Source organism: Chrysemys picta, chromosome 2 (genome assembly GCF_011386835.1).
Source record: "Chrysemys picta bellii isolate R12L10 chromosome 2, ASM1138683v2, whole genome shotgun sequence".
NCBI lineage: Eukaryota > Metazoa > Chordata > Testudines > Emydidae > Chrysemys > Chrysemys picta.
In genome coordinates, this window is record NC_088792.1 from 185,716,689 (window position 1) to 185,736,429 (window position 19,741).

At 41.6% G+C, this 19,741-nt stretch overlaps 1 long non-coding RNA gene across 2 annotated transcripts in view; it reads left to right on the top strand.

Moving 5' to 3' along the window:
- The window catches only part of LOC101943969 (uncharacterized), a 47,248-nt gene that overhangs the window by 22,366 nt on the left and 5,141 nt on the right, over positions 1 to 19,741 (top strand). Inside the window, exons 3-4 of one of the 2 annotated variants that reach the window (XR_006176869.2) lie at positions 613 to 668; positions 5,273 to 5,355. This is a non-coding gene — a long non-coding RNA (uncharacterized LOC101943969). Of the gene's footprint in view, positions 1 to 612; positions 669 to 5,272; positions 5,356 to 19,741 lie in introns of those variants that run through there. The other variant, XR_006176868.2, reaches the window with a different exon arrangement.

Genomic DNA, 19,741 nt, shown 5'->3' on the forward strand with positions numbered 1-19,741 from the left:
TATTCTCAGCATTCATACAACCGTAGAAATGACAAATCTAGGTGGAGTAGGATGGGAAGAGGAAGTAAACATTTCTTAGGTGGTTTTAACTAGCACTTCTCTTAAATGATGGTCCTGAAAGAATGAATTTCAGTCAGTCAGTGGTCAGGGAAGGAGGAATGTCTTGGTTTTGGTTGGGCCAGAAATACTGTGAGAACAGGCTTATTTGTGGTATTTTGATATTTCTGTTGTCATTTGCAGCCAAAGGCTGGAAGTGCAGAGGTGCAGTGAAAAATTAGGAAACAAAAATGAATCAAACTTTCTTGGACTTCAGAGAAAGTTCATGTCATTTTATCCAAACCCACAGGCCCATGATTGCTAAGGACATTCATATTTTCTTTTCTTCCCCTCCCCCATGAAACTGCCCTACTAAAATAAAAGGGTTCTGTCAAACCATACATGCACCAACTTTAAACTAATTAAATATACTTTAATAGGTTGAAAAAGTCCTTGGGATTCTAATTGTCTAGTTTCATTGTGATTTTTTTTCCTAATTCAGCATTCAAATTACTGAACTTTTTAAAAAGTCTATTTGTAGCAACCAGAAAACATTATTTTGTATTCTCCCTGCAGGTTTTGCAGAAGGAACCGAACTAACTTGAGACCAGAGCCTGCCAACCCTTACTTGTGTGAGTAAAAGGAGTAAGAAACAGTGATTACAAAGCTGTAACTATAGCTAGCAAAACCTGTCCCAGATTCTGTTCTGATTTATATCCTGTGCAAATCTCAGTCTCGCCAACCTCAAAAGTTTAAAAATCATGATTCAGAGCCACAAAAAGCATGAGCTTGACCTCCAAACCCTGATCTTTTTATATATGGTTTTTGGTCTGTCTTCTGCCCTCTGTGCTGTGTGTTTGTGAAAAGAGAGACAGAGAGAGTATTGCCAACTCTTGCAAATTTTGAGTAAATTAATTTGGCCCTTGTTGCAAGAGCTCTTGGAAAAAGGACCCAAACAGGATAAGGGCCCCTGTATGCTAGTACCGTACAAACACATGGTAAAAGAGAGTCCCTAATGTGGGGGGGTCAGTTTGTGACATGGTAGCTGGAAATGACCAATTTCATCTTGGAGAGGGGCTCCCAAATATCCCATAGCTAAGTTGCACAGGACTCAGACTGGTGACCTATAGGTGAAAGATTCTATAGATCATTAGCAATGCTCTGAGGCATCCAGTCCCCCACCCCAGCTAATGTTCCCCTTTTGAGCATAAGACTTGCATTCTGGAAATATACGTTTATTAAATCAAGCTCTGACCTTTTTGGCCCTGACTAGAGTGACCAGATGTTCCAATTTTATAGGGACTGTCCCGATTTTTGGGGTCTTTTTCTTATATAGGCTCATATTACCCCCCACCCTTGTCCTGATTTTTCACATTTGCTGTCTGGTCACCCTAGTCCTGACACCGACAGGATCTTTCACTGTCTAGGCACATGGACAAAATCTCCCACCTATTGTGGTTGGTCTCAAATGAACACTGTTTGTAAAGAGACAGCCCCATTTACCAAAAGCAAATAATAAAAATGCAAAGGTAAAAGAGATACTAATACAACATCCAGCTCATCCAAATTCACTTCCTAATACACCATTTTGCAATATAAAACCATGCTAACAATTACTCCAGGATACTTATTATAACTTTTAATACATATACGTACACTATATATCCTTACCTGGGTCATCAGCGGTGATGGAACCAGCAACCTTCTGATTTACTGCATATACCTCTTCCACCCACTCCAGCTGTGGCAGTAAATGACAGTATGTAAGGGAATATCCATTACGTGGTGCAGCCTATAGATGGGGACACAACACAGACATTGCCAGGAAGTTACATAAGTGTGTGTGAGACAGCAGGGGAGCACTGGGCACCAGGATTCTTATTGCTATTTCTGGCTCTGGCAATAGATTGTGGTCTAGTGGTTAAAGTCAGAACAACCAAATGTAACAGTGCCCATATCATCGGGTAATCTGGGGGGAGGGAAATGAACCTGGTCTCGCTGATGTAAAAGCATAATTCTCTAAATTACTTGACTTCTTGGTGTAAAAGTGGTAGTAGAATCATCAACCTATACACGTGGTCTTCCTGCTAAAAGGTGACACACTGTTTGTATGGGTTACAGAAGCCCTTAATTTGACATGCTTTTTTGAAAGTGTGTGTGGCAAAGTAGATAAGCATTGGTTCTGCGGTAAAGAACCCTGGATTCTACTTGCAGCTTCTCCTGAAGTGGCTTTCCCCAAGCTCCTAGTTAATTTAGCTGTAACATGGGTGTTTTGTTTCTGTAATATGGGTCTCTGTAATATGGGGGAAAGTTAGTTACTTCTCCAAGGTAAAAACTTGGCTAATGCTAAGGGTTTTTAAGAACAGCAAGACTAGTCTTTCTCTTGGGTTATGCTTCCCCAAAAGTGTGTGAAGGCTTCAGATCTTTGCATTTTGTGAGACTGCCTTCAGCTGGGGTCAAAATCACTTTCACAAATGTATCACAAGTAGAGATCCAGTACCTGGAAGTATTGGAAATATCATGGGAGAACCTAATCTTACAAGATCACCGACCCCAAACCCAGATGTTCCAATAAGCTTACGCATATTATTCATCAGAATGTAATGACTTCGCAAGGTGTCCTGATGACAAATTTTTCCCCTCATTCTATTTAATGATGCTATTTTCCCATTAATTTCACTGGGGGTGGTTGGGGTATAAGGTTTGGCAAACTTACCCCTATTTCTAGAGCTAATACCCTGGATGAAGCTGGAACACAAATGTAAATGTTTTAGGTGAGATAATGAAATTTGCCAATGATGCAAAGATGGGAGGCATTATCAATACAGAGGAGGAATGGAATTTTATACAGAAAGATCTGGATGAACTCAAAGACTGGAGTGACAGAAATAGGATAAAATTAAATAGTACAAAGTGCTAGGTCATGTGCTTAGAGTCTAATAAGTGTTTCTGCTATAATCTGGGGGTTTATCAGTTGGAAGCCATAGAAGAGGAGAAAGACCTGGGTGTCTGGGTTGATCACAGGATGGCCATGAGCCACCAATGTGGTGCAACTGTGAAAAAGGCAAATGTGATCCTAGGGTGCATCAGGCAAGGACTTTCCAGTAGAGCTAGAGAAGTATTAATGCCAGCGTACAAGGCATTGGTACAATCTCATTTGGAATACTGTGTACAATTCTGGTCACTCATGTTCAAGAAAGATGAAGTCGAACAGGAAAAGATGCAGGGAAAAGCTATTAGGATGAGTGGGGAAAGTGAAGGGTCTATCTTATGGAGAGGAGACTGGAAGAGCTTGGTTTGTTTAGCCTATCAAAAAGAAGGGTTATGATTGCTCTGGATAAATACATCAGGGAGGGTGAAGAGCTATTTAAGCCAAAGGATAACGTTGGCACAAGAACAAATGGATATAAATTGGCCATGACCAAATTCAGGCGGAAAATTAGAAGACGGTTACTAACCATCACACCAGTGAGGTACTGGAACAGTCTCCCACTAGAGCTTGTGGGGGCAAATAACTGAATAAGTTTTAAGAGAGAGCTGGATGGCAATACTATGATGGGGTTGTTTGTGGTAGGAAGGGGCAGAGTTCAACAGGCCTGTGCTCACTGCCAATTTATGTCCTACGTGCCTAAAAGCTCATGCTTCAGGGGTCAGGAAGGGATTCCCCTTCCCTCCTCTCCATGTATTTTGAGCTGGAGGGTTGGGCTCCTTCCTCTGAAGCATCAGAGATGGCCGTGGCTGGAGATAGGACATTGGACGGGGGAAATGGGGAGTAGAGCTTCGAGGTGGCACAGAGCATTCTCTCTCACAGGTGCTTGGCTGGCTGGTTCTTGCTTACATGCTCAGGGTCTCACTGGTCACCATATGTGAAGGCAGTTCCTGGGATTTTTTGTTGTTGTTGTTGCCTTCCTCTGTGGCGTGTGGGTGCAGATCACTTGCAAGAATTATCTGGGTATATCTCACTTAATAATTTCCCTCCCATTGCAGGGGCCTCAGGCACTGGTGCGTCCTGGTCCCACCTATTCTCTGCCAACAGCATATAATAGCCTAGACTCCTGTAGACTGTAATACTTTGGTCTAATTTTGGTTGTTGGATTTATTGTATGGGTGTTGCATGGCGTTGGTGGCCTGTGATAGACAGGAGGTCAGACTAGATTGTCTCGTGGTCCCTTCTGGCCTTAAACTCTGACTCTGTGGTTCTTAAGTACTAAAAAACCTGATTTTGTTGTGGTTGATAAGCAAAACTGGACACATTAACATTAGCTTTGTTTAAAACAAAGGGATCTTTATTAATGGAGAAGGACAGAATTGGCAGGTGACCACCTTTTAATTTTCAGATCAGATGGTAAATGGAAGGTAAACAAAGTGTGTGACAAATGCCATGGATCTTACTCCCTGGAGTCAATGGGAATTTTCCCTTAGTAAGGACAAAGATTTTCAGGATTTGGCCTTATAAAGATCATTTTAAGTTGTGTTTTTAAATGTAAGTACATTTATTTGTTGAAAGTGTGCAGGAAATACAAAACTGAAGCTGCCATTCTTAATATCACTGAATTGGGGCCGCTGGGAGCAGGACCTGGTTGTACTGGGCACTTTCCAAATGTGTAAGACACCGTCCCTGCCCCAGTCTCTACCTGCTGAAGAACATATAACTTAAAAAGAATGCCCATGAATGTGAAAGAAGTATCAGACCAAATCTGAATCTCCTCTCACTCACTTGCTGCTTTGTGTTTCAGTCTTTTGGATGTATTTTCTTTTTGGTTTTAATTTCTTTGCTTTTTTTTTTTAAAGGGACACCTCCCACCATCATCTTATGAGAAATTGTAAATATTTAACCCAGTGGTTCTCAACCTATTTACCATTGTCGGATACATATGCAGCCCACAATGTGTTATGTGGGCCACATCCAATACTAGCTGCATGCCTCTGAGGATGTCACATGGGCTGCAGCTGTGTGCTGATGGCCCGCAAGCGGTCCATGGGCCGAATGTTGAGAGCCACTGATTTAACTCAAGATACTGATTCTTGTTAGAGGTAGATAGGGTGACCGGACAGCAAATGTGAAAAATCGGGACGGGGGTGGGGGGTAATATGAGCCTATATAAGAAAAAGACCCCAAAATCAGGACATCTGGTCACCCTAGAGATACAGAACAATGTAATATCCAGTTTGGAGCAGTTTGTCATTTTGATTGTCCCTCTCATCCCAATCCCTCAATACTTTTATATTCAAATAGAGTGTTTTCCATTTACCTGCCTACATTGGGCCAAGGACACGCCTGAAGTCAGATGTGCATACTTGCTGCCTCGTGGAAAGCAAGTGAGTTTTAATTTTCAGGTGGCTTTGTCTTTATGGGGTAGGCTGGATAGCAGGCTTCTTTAACAGGCCTGCTGTGACAAGTTCAGGAGCAATTCTACCAGTCTCCTGACCTCTCTCTTCCTCTAATGTGTCTCTGCTCTTTTCTCCCCTTATTCTGCCTCCCTCCCTATTCTGCATCTTCCCCATGTTTCTCTATTCCTCCGATGTAGCAATCTCTTTCCCTTCTCCCCCATCCCAGAATATCAAACACCCATCATCTGCTACAAACTAGATCTATCAAATGATCCAATCAAACAACTCACCCTTCAAGGACATAAAACAGTAATACTGGACCACTAGGAGGAAAGTGGAAAGAAATGTCCATATCTGTCATCAAAGAATATTGGAAACAGTTATGGCATACTTTTTAAAGGTGTATCAGAATAGAGAATCACATCTATATTCTTCTGGTATGTGTCAGAAGATTGGCCAACTTCTGTCTGAATGTCCACATGTATCCGCTATTATGTGTATGGGAAACACAAATGAGCCAGTGGTACCATATAAAATGCCATAAGCACTGTCTCAGATCATTGGCATTGATTTGTTTATATGGAACAACATAGATTATCATTTTTATAGATCTACAGTAATTCTTTGAATAAGAAAATAGCACAGTACCAAAAGTACAACAACAGTCAAACTAATCTATATTTGCCACACACTGAAAATGACTCTCGATCATTTTCTCTCCTCAAAACTGAACTCAATCCTTTTATATGTTTCTATACATACAGAGCAACAATATACTTTCACTGGGAAAGATCTATATTTTATATTAAGAGAACAAGGAGGGAGTAAATGGACTATGTGCCCGCTGTACAGGCTGCAGAATATCCAATAAGAAAATGGCTGCAGTCTCTGAAGTCTGGAGGGGGAATTATCCTTATCTGAAAGTGCAATGCACAAAAAACAAAAGACCCTTGCAGTTTCTGCACCGCAAGCGATAGCACTGATTTGGGCTCAAACTCAACCTTGAGTCCTAACCTACCTTAATCTGGATCTGAGCAATGACTCTTCAGCCCTTCTCTACTTTTAATTATTTTTATGAATCTGTTTTAACAATCAATCTAGTTAATAGTACCTTGAAGGTAAGGCTCACAAACTCTTTGATTTAACTTGGGAGATTTTCCTATCAAATCTGGGCTGATTAATGATTTTGTAGTGAAAACATGAGGATTTTCAGATATTTCACTTTCCATATGACAGCTGGTCTCATCTGAGCTTGGTCTGAGATTTTGAGTTTGTCTAAACCCCGACACCCATGTCCACATGGACTGAAACTGAGGCAAACCAAGAACCACTAAGTAAAACTCTCAAGTTTCACACTGCTCTAAAAAGGACTAAAAATCTATAATTAATAAGACAAATCTTGAGTGACACTGCGCACCCACAGTGCTACTGAAATCAGCTGGTGATGGAGGTGCTCAGCAACTCTGGAGAATTTGGTCCTTAGAAAATTCACCCATTTTAATATTCAAAATACTTTGAGTTACCTGTAAGCTTTTTGAGGCAGTGACTGTAGTTTTACTCGGTGTGTGTACACTGCCAAACTCAATGGAGTCCTGGTCCATGACAGGGCTCTTAGGCACTACTGCAATATAAATAATTAATAATAGCAATTAATCATCTCTCTAAAGAAATCAAATTATTATATCACTCAAACCACTTGATAAATAACAAACAGGAAAATTCAACCTTACTCCCACTGAAATATCCACCTTGGGTCCTCCATCATTTATGCAGGCAAGGCTCTGGCATTCACATATCTTCTGATCAGAGTTTCAAGCGTTTATTCTTGCAACCTGTAATGCTGTCACACATAGCAAGATTTAGTTTTATCCCTGAGACACTTCTCTTATTCCAAATGCTCACATTGATGGAGGTGGAGGGTGCACCAATCATTCAGGAGGACATCCCTATCGTTTCCCCTCAGAGACCTCCATCAGGATCTCTGTAGCACTTCTGGGAAGTGGGACACTCAAAAAATCCAGTGGTCACATATGAGACTTGAACTGCGGGTGCAGATGTTTTTTTCAGAGCTGGCGCAAAAGCGTTACTAAGCAATGAAGACCCAATGCTCCCATTGACTTCAATGATAAAATTCCCGTAGACTTCAATGGCAGTAGGATTAGGCCACAAATAGAGGATTCTTTTGCAGGAGTGGTATAAGGTATTGAATGATTTCCTTTTATCACTACTGACCCTGTCTGCCTCCCCTGGATAAGAATGCTTCATTCATGGTGGTAGACTTAATTTATCACACTCCTCTTTCTTCCCTTGCAACCTCTCCCCTATTTCCTGCTGAAGGGCACTGTCATGCAACTTGTGTGTGTGTGTGTGTGTGTGTATTAAGGGTTTAATGAAGATTTATGCTTTACTCACTTTTCTCTCTTTATTTCCTACTCTGAAGATGGGGTTCTTGATGACATATTTTTGAAAGGTGATTGTTTCTAATCACAAACCCCCTACCGTGGTGGTACTGAAAATAAAAGTTAAATACATTTAAAAGTGAATAGAGATTAATAAAATTATAATAAAAATAAAAGTGAATAGAGATTTTTTTTCTTAGGGTATACAGATTGTGACGCTCATCAGGTGTACCCAGGGTTATGAGGCACCTCACCTCCACATGCCACATGACGTAGTCTTGTCTATGCCTGCTCTGTCAGTTCTCTGACACCACCAGCCTCTGGCAATATAAGTACTATCTTCCAGGCCTCTGCAGGTCTCTCTCTCTCTCCAGTTTAGTGATAACCACACACCAACCCCCAAGTGCTAACACTCCCAGAATTACCAGCAGGGCCGCCGAAAGCGGGTTCGGGTCCCCAGCAAGGGTGGACCAGGTAAACAGGGCCGACAAGAGGGGGGGGAAGCCAGGTCCCCTTCTGGAATTTTTTTGGGCCCCCCAGCAAGGGCAGACCGGCTAAAAAGAGCCCACTGGGGGTGGGGGGGGAGGGGCGGGGGAGAAGCCGGGGAAGCCGAGCCCCCTTTCGGACCGCCGGGCCCCGGTAATTTGTACCGGCTTCCCCTCCTCTTGTCAGCCCTGATTATCAGTCCTGTTCCCAAAGGAACAGTACATACCAGCTTGTAAGATTCAGCTCAGGATCACCACTTTGCTTAATACCACAGCACATAGCTATATATTATATCTATAGTGAAAACAGGGATAAGTTTATTATCTAAGAACAAAAAAATCAAGTGATAGTGAGTAAGAATATTAGAAACAAAGGGATACATATAAAATCATAACATGCTGTCTAGAGACTAAACCAAACTAACAGGTTAACCTCCTGCCTAAAGAAGCTTATCTCACCAGCATTTTCAACCAAGCCTGGTTGAGACCCATCTTTCATGAAGGAAACTCACACTGTGTTTACTTCCTAGTTGGAGGATGCCACTGCCTGAAATATACTAGAGCAAACCTTTGATGTGCACTTCAAGATAGGGTTCCCCCCCCCACTACTTACTTTTCTCTCTCTGAAGTTTTCATAATCCTTCAGACAGGTTCAGACTGGTGAGAGGAGGCCCATTGTGAGTCACACAATACCGAATTTACATGTAAACAGGGAGATAGATAAACATTTCTTGTCAGATAGAAAACCTGTTTTTCACCTTTGCTGGTGATCAGTCCCTAGACACAGACTTTATAACATAATTTTCAGTGTACATACATACCTCTTTACACAACATCCATCCATACATTTTGTGATGAAACTGGAGACCAATGTGACACACTGGCTTTTATTTGAGAACTCACATGACACTCTTCAGTGAACTAGAATGTAATACCAGACACAGAGGTGAAAGTGGGCCGGTACGGCATACCAGTAAGAGGTGGCTGCTGGTACTGGACTGCACTCAGCCGAAGTTAAAACGCTTTAACATTGCTGCTCCTTTTGCCCCCCGCCAGGGCCACCGATGTGGGGGGGAAAAGGGACAGCTTCCCCGGGCCCCGGCAATTTTAAAGGGGCTGGGGCTCCTGGCCGACGCTACCGCAGCTGCGGCCGGAGCCCCAGGCCCTTTAAATTGCCTCCAGAGCCCCAGGCGGCGCACATTGGGCAGCATAGAAGGGCTAGCTGGGGGAGGCTGACCCCCCCCAGCCCCACCCCTTCTGCCCCATGCTCTGCCCCTTCTGGGGGCCCCCTGACCAGACACGAGTGATTTCTGTAGTCCCCATACACCCCCTCTGTGCTCTGTGCCTGTTGACACTAAGAGGTTTCTGGGTCACACAGATGTATTTTTCAATTGCCTCTCAAATATACTCAAAGTTTGTTTTTGGGGAGGTGGGGATAGGGGGAAGGGGGGCCTGAGACTGAAGAGCACTTAGTAGCAAATTGTTTAGGTAAGAGTCAGGAGTCAAGTCTCAGATCCATATGGGAAGTGTAAACTAACCTATTAATTCCCTGCTTTGTCTCATAAATGTTTTAATGCTCACAAAAAGAGCGGGATTGACAGCGTTGGAGAGTGAAGCTCTTTATATACCTGCAGAACAGATACTGGGTGGGCAGCAGTAGCTTCCTTAGTGTCTCAGACCTGACTGTATGAGTGAATAGCTCAGTCTCCATGAGCCATTCATTCTTCAGTGATTCCTTCTGTGACTAGCACAACCCACATAGGTGGTGGAACTAGGGGTGCTGGGGTGCTGCCACATCTCCTGGCTTGAAGTGGTTTTATTCATATACAGGGTTTACAGTTTGGCTAAATGGCTCTCAGCACCTCCACTATACAAATTGTTCCAGCACCCCTGCCCCCATAGCATCTCTGCTTCCAGCCAGGCTGCCAATTGTGGTAGTAGTTACTGTGATGTGACCATCTAGTCACTGGTGATAAGACTGAAACCAAGAAACCCGTGTAGGCCATAAAATGGCTATCAGAGAGCAACAGCTTTTGGCCACCACTGTCCTGGCTTAGAGTGAACCTAGTGACCTAAAGGAAAAGGTTGTGGCTCTTATTAAAAATCCCCTAAGCTACGCTGACCTCTTTACTGTTCTGGAAAAACTGTGTTTAATTACAGTTGGCAATAACTAATTAGCCAAATTAGAAACTATGTGATCTCAACAGTTAAAAACAGTGGCATAGAAACCTTGTTTTCCAATTCAGAATGCCCAGACATTAGACAGATGGGGTCTGCTTGATATGAGATATACAAATAGCAACTTCCACATGAGACAACTTCCATCTCTTGGTACAGTTGCTGCCTAGGAATCATGCAGGTCTTTTTTAAGGTTTATCTGGTGAATCCAGCCAGTGAGTTGGAGAAAAGGCTAATAATTTGTTATTGCTCTAATATGTGGCCACAAGTTGGTAGAAACACAACAGTTGTTCATGCACTTATCTAAGGTAGGGCCCACCTCAGGGTAAGTCTTCATGGGAAAAGATAGAGCATCACAATTTTACACAAACTGTCTAGTATAACAATGAAAACTAGAGATTTGCTGCATCTGCCTTGTAAGCACTGTGCAGCTACACTGCAACTTCAATCAAAATGTAAGTCTGCCTGTGATGATTAACTGTAAAAGAACAAAGTGGCAAACATCTGATATTTGTGCCAAGTAAGAAATTTTCCTTGTTTTTCTTGTACGGCAAGTTTTTAGCACCATTTTTGCAAAGGCCATGTCTACTCAGAATTCCCAGACTATGAGTCAGCCACATTCTGTTATGAACCTGTACCATCACATGATGTGGCGTGATGAAACTTCACCTTATGAAGGGGTCAGAGGAGTATTTCAAAGGCTCACTTTCAGATTTAAAAATATAAAGCTGTTTCCTACCGCTTCATTTTATTCTGTTGGGGCCTTGCCAGACAGTTAGCCAACAGTTCATGATACCCAGTATTCTGATTTACTGAAGCTTCTGCTGTTTTCTAGACAGTTTATGAACCCCAGCACCGCAGAGTCGCTCAAACATTACATACTTTATTCTCACAACAACCCTGTGTGATAGGGAAGTATAATTATCATCATTTTTACAGATGTTGAGGAATGCTCAGGTGTTAATTTACATGTAAGTAGGCAGATAGAGAAACATATCGTGACTTACATAATGATCTCTACACCATCCCACCTCCTGGAGTAAGGGTCATGACTGGGTAGTCTCCAGCAATGCTTAGTGACCGGAATAGCTCTCTGGGGCCATGAGCTGCCAGGCAACAGTTAGAGCAGCCCTGAGGCTAAGACACTGGGAGACAGTAATTGACTTAATCTGAGCTAGCAATTACTGATTAAGACAGAAAGTTTCCCATTCTATAGCCCTCCAAAGCATCCCCATAAAACACGCAAGTGACATAATCAGGTCTCATATCGCAACAGGTTGTGCTGCCTTGAGGAACAGCTTGCCACTGATTCTGTAAGGTGAAAGTCATTAAAATGAAGATATTTGTGTAATTTGCAACATGTAAGCCACAATTACACAAGCAAGTCATTCTTGTCATGCCATTATGGATGACATTTTGCAAAGACAATACAGTATTATGAAATTAATAGGATCAGCACCAAAAAAAGGGTAATTTAGATGCAATTCCACCATTACAGATACCTAAGAACAGGCTAGAGCAAAAGAGTGGATAATTAAAATGGTCGTTTGTGGCCTGCCTATTAGCTGTGTATTCTTATTCCTCTGATTACATTTTACACTATTTTTACTTAGGTGATTAAGGGCTGAAGCATTGAACCCCTGTGATAGGTTGCTACTAAGCGCCAATTCAGGAAAGCATCCTGATTCAGAAAGAGCAGTTAAGCATATGCTTGGTGCTTTCCTGATTATGGATGGATTTATGCATGTGCTTAAGAAAAATGCTGTTTGGAACTGGAATCTAAGGGCCTGAGTCAAACCCACTGAAGTTAGTGAATTTAGTGGACTTTGCATCAGGCCCTAAAATGATATAAAAAAGTCCCTAATAACTAGGATGATGTATGATTTAATAGTGAGTCATGATAAATAAACTAATGTACAACCTATATTTGTATTGATTTATTTAACCCTCTTGCTTGTCATCCCTTATGGGTTTTTAAAAAATTGTTATTCTTTGTTAAAAAAAGAAAAGATGATGACATTTTTGTCTGTGAACTGGGTGAAAGGTTGATCAGGTCCATTACTTTGAAATCCTAACAGCACCACCCATTCCCACCGCCATTGTAGCCCTTTTCAGTCTGGGTCTTGGGAAAAGGTGTGAGCTGAAGGCTGGGAGCTCAAATGGTTTCCACACAATACACACAAAGTTCCTATGCCTGATTATGTCGTAGCTCATTTTTAACAAATGTCAAAATGGAAAATCAAGCTGTCATTCCACATACTAAGCCCTTGTTCGCAAAACAGAGGACCTTTATGAGGAAGCATTAATTTATGGTACAGTATCGTAGGTGTCCAGTGAGTTGCATGATGGGTGTATGGACTATCCTGGGGGGTTCCTTAAAAGAAACACAAGTTGGAAATCGTGATTTCCATCTATGAGTCTCATTTATCCCAAAAGTTTCTTATTCTGTAATTGAACATATGGTGTAATTTGAAGTCATGGTATGGAGTCTGGCTTGTGAATGCTTTCTTTACAAAAACATTCATAGCATATGTGGGATAGTAGTTTTTTTATTATTATTATTTAATAACAAAAACAACACAAGATGTATTGATAGGAGTATTTCAGTCATCATTCATACTGTCATGGACTGTCACAGTGACCTGTATTCAAAGAAGACACTATAGAATGTTTAAAAATAATTATATAATAGCAGCACCTCCCCCTACATATATATGTCATACAGATTTGGTATCTCTGTATTCATAGTTTTCATTTTTTATTTCAGACTTTGTGGTGGGGCAGAGGCGTTAAATGTTTATCTTTTACAGTAGACCTACTCCTGTTCTCCATTTATTTCAGTTTGAACAGGATTGGGTCAAATATGTATATCTATGTGATAACATAGACCCCAAACCTACAACGAGCTCTGAGCAGGAGGAACCCCATACCCACATATGAGCTTTCAGAATTAAATCTTTAGTTACCTTCAAAACCCTCAGCATTAGGCCAGACTCTATGAAAACAATCTAAATAGGAACAAAGCTTCTTTAATATTGAGGAGCTGTTAAATATTATAACAACAGCTTATCTTACTTTTCAGACCTTGTAAACTATATCTGGATTTTTGGTGCTGTTTGTCTTGCTAAGCAGTGCTAGCAATATGTGTCTACAACTAGGTTATTCTACTTCTTTTTCAACCCCCTGTGGGCATATTGGTCACTTTACCTCTACTGAACTTGAAGATAATGCAAACCGGGCATATCCTAATTTGTAATAAAAAGACCAATATGGATTATTCCTTATCTGTTTGCTAGTATGTTCCGTACAGCATTGTGCTGGAAAAGGCACTTCTAAAGACAAACATGAAAAATGTCAATCCCTGTTTTTCTTTCTGAATGTAATTCATCCTGTGCAGAGACCTCAAGCGCAGTCTTAATCACCATTTAAGACCATAGTCTCAAATCCAATGCCCCACAACAGTGCAAGTAGTTTGTTCATAACCCAGCCCCTACCTTGCCCCCCAAGTCACCTCCTTTCTGACCCCATTCATTTGGGCATAATTCACTGGTTACTTCTCTCTCTTTCTGTGGCCAGTCCCCAGATGACATGAGCCTGTTACAGCTCTCAGCTGGACAGCATCATTCTTTAGCTCAAGTTGTAGAGACTCATGTTCTTAATTCTAGAGTTCTGGGGTTCAGCCATCATGTCTGTGGAAATGGCGGCCATCACATTGGCACACAGGAGCTACTGCAGAGCTGGGCCCTCTGCCATCCTCATCACCATACGTACCCAAAAATCGTATTTCCTCTTGCAAAGGAGAACCACATTTGTTCCACATTTGTTTTAGGAGAGCTTTCTATGCTGGCGGAGGGGAGGGTTGAAGTTGCCCCTTAACCCAAGCTTTACGTGTGGCTTAAGAGTTGCTGAGGGCCTTTCAAGGGGTGAATTCCACCATAGAAACAGCCTTGTTGCATAACCCATGCAAAGCTCTATGTTTGGTAGCATACAACGTGTATTGTGCTGGCCTGCCCTTTCCCCCAGTTCTTTGCTTCCATTAAGGGGAAATGTGTGAGTGCGGGAATATGCATCTGTCAGTTTATCTCTGAGAAAGCAAAAAGGAGATTTGAATCAATGTGGTGCTCAGTTCAGGAGCACTGTGCACAGAGGCTTAATGTTCAGCATTACTGAGGACATTCTCAGATATAATGACTTAGTTTACTTGGCAAAGCCCAGTCTGAAAAGGGGAGATGCCTACAAATGAAGCCTCATAAAAGGATATAATTAAACACTGATGCTCCTCATAATGAAAGAGCTTCGAGATAGTGACTACAATGGTACACTATACCAATGGTAACAAGATATGCCACATTTATATACTTGCAGGTTGATTTAATCTGACAGGATTCTTAGCAATAGTGGGCTTGGCCTTGCTGGGCAAAAACAGCACAGGCCTGTGTGCCCTATAAATGAGGCATTTATTTATCTTTTATAAACTTATATATGTCAATTAGCAGACTTCCTAATCCATCTGGAAGTTAACGTCTGTTGAAAATATATCGCTTTATTTGCCATTTTGGCATAGAGTAATTCTTTATGCTCAGACTAGGAGGTTTCTACAGTTCCCTCCTCCCCCCCGACCTCTCCCAAGGAATTATCTTTAATTTTCAACATATGATTTTATATGTATATGATTTTATATATATCATAGCAGCACCTCCCTCTACTGTAAAATATTTTTATAGTCATGAGCCAGTGCTGAAATGTACACAGCTACCATAAATCTAGAGTGTGCCCAAATCCTGGTGCTGTAGAAATCCCTCTGTAGGGATCTCGGAATAGTGCCACGAAGGCAGCTAATCTACCCCTCTTCCCCCCCCATTCACGAGTGGTAAAATCTGCACACAGAGGATTCCTTACGCATGTGAATCTTGGGTCATAGTCTGTCTCAAATTGTCTTGCAGCATTCAGGCATACAAATAGATAAGCTTAACTCAGAATTTGCAATGTGGCTTCCCTATTTATGGTTCTAAGGCTGAAATATTTTAAGGGCCCTCCTGTATTTTATTATCAAGCTACAGTACTGGAACATGTTTATTAAAATGTAAGCTAGGAAAAGGAGTATGCTGATGTTCTGATACACACAAAATAAATAAATAAATAAAAAAGATGCTGAAAAGAAAAAAAAACGTTGACTCCTAGGGTACGTCTATACTTACCCGCTGGTTCGGCGGCAAGCAATCGATCTTCTCGGATCCATTTATCGCGTCTTGTCTAGATGCGATAAATCGATCCCGGAAGTGCTCACCGTCGACACCGGTAATCCTGCTCCGTGAGAGGAGTAGGTGGAGTCGACGGGGGAGCCTGCCTGCCACGTGTGGACCCGCGGTAAGTACCTTTAAGTTCGAACTAAGATACTTCGACTTCAGCTACGTTATTCACGTAGCTGAAGTTGTGTATCTTAGTTCGAACTGGGGGCTTAGTGTGGACCAGCCCCTACAGATACAAACTACTAACAGAGTTAGCAGGACAAATGGCACCAAAAATCCAGATGTGGAGGAAATAGCCAAAGGGCATTACAGGATAAACAAACCTTAATAATATACTGGAAAAATTTGCTATCCAGTAGTCATGGCGGATCTTAGCTCTGATGTTCTTCTCGCTTTGCATGTGCCAAATTCCCACTGAGGTTCCTAGCAGTCTGGGACCTGTAGGGACATCAGCATATCAGAGCTGAAAGCAGTGTTCTCTCCTTGAGCTTTTAAAATCAAAATGTTACAGATTCATTTCAGGTCTTGTGACACCTCCATGCTTGATGTCCTTAGTATTTGCCAATGTTCTATAGTTTGGAGTGGTGATCAGACAGCGTTTTACAATGAACAGTTTTGGGAACTACCTTTACAAAAAACAACCAACCTTCAAGGTTTTGTTTTCAGTCTTCACCCTCTGGTAGCAAAGGCCTTTTATAGTTACCCAAGGCAAAGGCAAGTAACAGGCATTTGGATTCCTTCTTAGATAACAATATTAGGATGGGGGAGGAAGGTGCGGCACATGGCGTGGTAGTGCATATTTACTAGATATTGGTGAACAGAGTAAAGACTGCAGTAGCATTCCATAGACATGGGCAGCATTTAAATCAAGTCAGCATTGACTTCTTGATTCTAGCTTTGGAAAATATTTATAGTTTTCTTTTCCTTTTAAATTATATGTGCACTGTTTCAGGTTTGGACAGGGTAGGGATAGCATGTCATTTTGGGAATCGGTTGCATAGCTTTCACGTGCACAAGGGGAGAGGGATTGAGTTACCATGGGGCACAGAGGTTCAATTGACTGCAGACAGCACACTGTGCTTGGCATCTTTTAAAGGAAGATGGAGGGGTTCATTTGGAAATGATCCACTGATTTTTTTAAACAAAACAGACTCCAAAGGACAGGAGCTGAAATTCCACCTCATTCATAGCAACACCCAAGTCTGCATATTATGTTACAGATCTCGCTCACATTTATGATTCAATTTAGGAGATAATGTCAATGAAATTGAACATTGTGACTGGATAATAGTCACCTGCTGAAAGATAAATGCGGAGGCTAAGACATTTATTTTCAAAGCAGGAGACTATTTTTGAGTCATAAAAGTTCAATTCCATTGATGATATTATGATTATATCAAATGATTTGTAAAATAAAATAAATGAGGTCTACTCTCCCTGGCAAGCCAAAAGAAGACCCGTGTATTATACTCCATTGTGCTTTATTGAAAAGCCGCATTATGACTGGCTCAGAAAGAGGGAGTAAGTCAGAGAGAGGATTTGTTCTTTGCTTCAGCGAACCAGAAAACTTATTTTCTTTCTCTATAATCTGTCATCTCTGTCTCTCTTGTTTATCTATCTAGGCACCAATCTTCATAGTACCTAAGAATCCTAGACTAGTGTCTACATTTACTGAACCATTGAATTTTGACTTTTGAATTGAGTTCTGTGGGTGCATTTTTTCCCCTATACTTGGGACCTAGACCTGACGTTACTGGCTAACACTGATTTCATACAGTATATTTCATACAATAACTATATTAAAGGAAGCATAGGGTTGCAACGTCAAACTCTAGACAGTTAGAAAATGTCAGAATGAAGGCTGTCTGTGCAGCCTTAATTCAGCCCCCTTATACATATGAATGATGACACGTTTTTTAATTACATGGTCTCCTGACTGCTCTGCTCCTATCCCTCTTTCCCAACCCTTGCTTCTAGTCCCCGCACCTTCTCACTCCTGCCCCCCTCCTCTCCCTCTGCTCCTATTCACCTCTGCCCTTTCCTTGTTTCTATTCCCCGCCCCACTCCCATCCAGGCCCTTCCCCCTCCCCCCTCCTCTCCTCTCCATTCCAGTCAAGCAATTTCCTCCTTCTTCTCCTTGCTTCCTGGGCACCATCAGGGGGACCACTGAGACATGAGGAGAGACAGTCTCCCTGCTCTCAGTTCCCATGTCCAATATCACAGCAGGCAGGAAGAGAAATTGCAAGGAAAGTCTAGCTCAGCCTCTGCATTCTTGGGCTAGAGCACACTCAGTCACTCTGTGGTGATGGCACATGTACAGTCCATTCAGTACGCAGAAGAGGTGAGGGGCTGGAGCATGCTCAGTACAGATGGCATCTTCCTAGAATCTAATAGCCAATCTCTAACAAGTCTTTACTGAGCATGTGCAGATTGAGATGTTTTAGAGGCTCATAAATTGGCCAAATTTGGGCAATTTTTCACAGGGATTGCAAAAGGCATATCCCTGATACCAGGGTGTCCCTCTTGCCAAATTTCAAATTCCTGTTCTGAAGCCTGGAAGTGTGAGAACCTCTCAGTGAAATGATTGTAAGATTTTTTTAACATAGGTAGAACAATGTATTCCCTTCTTCTCAGAAATACCTGGACCATTTTAGCTGAAACTTTCAAACATAATAAGCATAATTAATAATAATGCAGCATGAGGCAGACACCTAGCATTGAAAAGTTCATCCCAAAATTACATTTTGGCATAGATATAACCAATGAAAACAGGGTCTTAAAATGGAAAGTGTTAGGTAACCTTAAATATAGGCAGCACTACCAGCCCCCCCCCCTATAATAATAAATGCTTATCAGACTGGGTCAGATTCACCAAAGGAGGCATTCACTGCAAAAAAGGTCCACTGACGGCACTGATAAGTGTGGGCAGATTGAAAATTTGACTAAGACTCCACAAAAGTCTACCTGGTGGAGGCTGCAACAGGGCTGGCTCAGCATATCTCCTGGCCCAATGCTCCACACATGTACACTGCTAGCTATTAGCACTCATATTTTGCACTGTGATGCTCCCAAAGGGATTTGAGATTACAACAGCTTTCCACTGCCACAATGTCCAGTGCTCCCATCAGGCTGACTTTCCACTTTGGCCCCCTTCATCTGCAGAAGCTGGTGGAAATGTGGCCTGAATCTGACCTACTGCACAGTGGTTGGCATTATAATCTTTAAAATGTTGTGTTTTTCTTAATGAATTTTACTGTGGTATTTATGGTGGTCTTTATAGGTAGTACAGGAAATCCTGCAATAACACCTGTGACTTTCAAACACCCCATGCTATGGGAGATTTTATGTATTTTAATTTATATATAGTATAAAGAAAAATATTAAAGGCTAAGATATTTGGGGCTAGGATTGCCTTTGTTTTTATGATATGTATGTACAGCACCTAGCACCCGAAGCCTTGATTAGAGTCTCTATGCACCACTATATTACAAATAATAAATAATAGCAAAGATATTTAGTCATGCTTCTCAGACAACTAGGGAAAATAAGAGTATGCTAGTAACAGTCTCACTGAAAGGCAAAAAGAAAGCCTGCAGCTGTTCACCTTCTTTTATTTGTTTAGGTGAATACACTGCAATATGCATACTTAGTTGGCTTCTTTGGGAAGAGCATTATTGATTCTCGCTATTTCAATTAAAAAACAAATTGCTGCAAATCAAATAGTTTACTACCAAAAGACAAAGTAGGATTACGTAAAAATAATAAAAATCTATCAGTACTATGGAGGGACTGCCTATCCTTGAAACATTACACCTGGGTGTTGTTCCGAACCCTACCGTGCTCATGGACAGTCCAATTTGCTTTCTGTGCAAAATCTTTAAAAAAAGCATAAAGTGGAGTATATTGCTTGATGTTTTCATTAATTTTTCATAAGAAGTCAGCTATAACACAAGTATTTCATTTCACACTGTACACAGGAGGTCTTGCATGCTGGGCACAAAAGATAAACTCAGATTCAAAAATCCACAGATTTTATTCTATCCATAGGGACTACATGGGATTG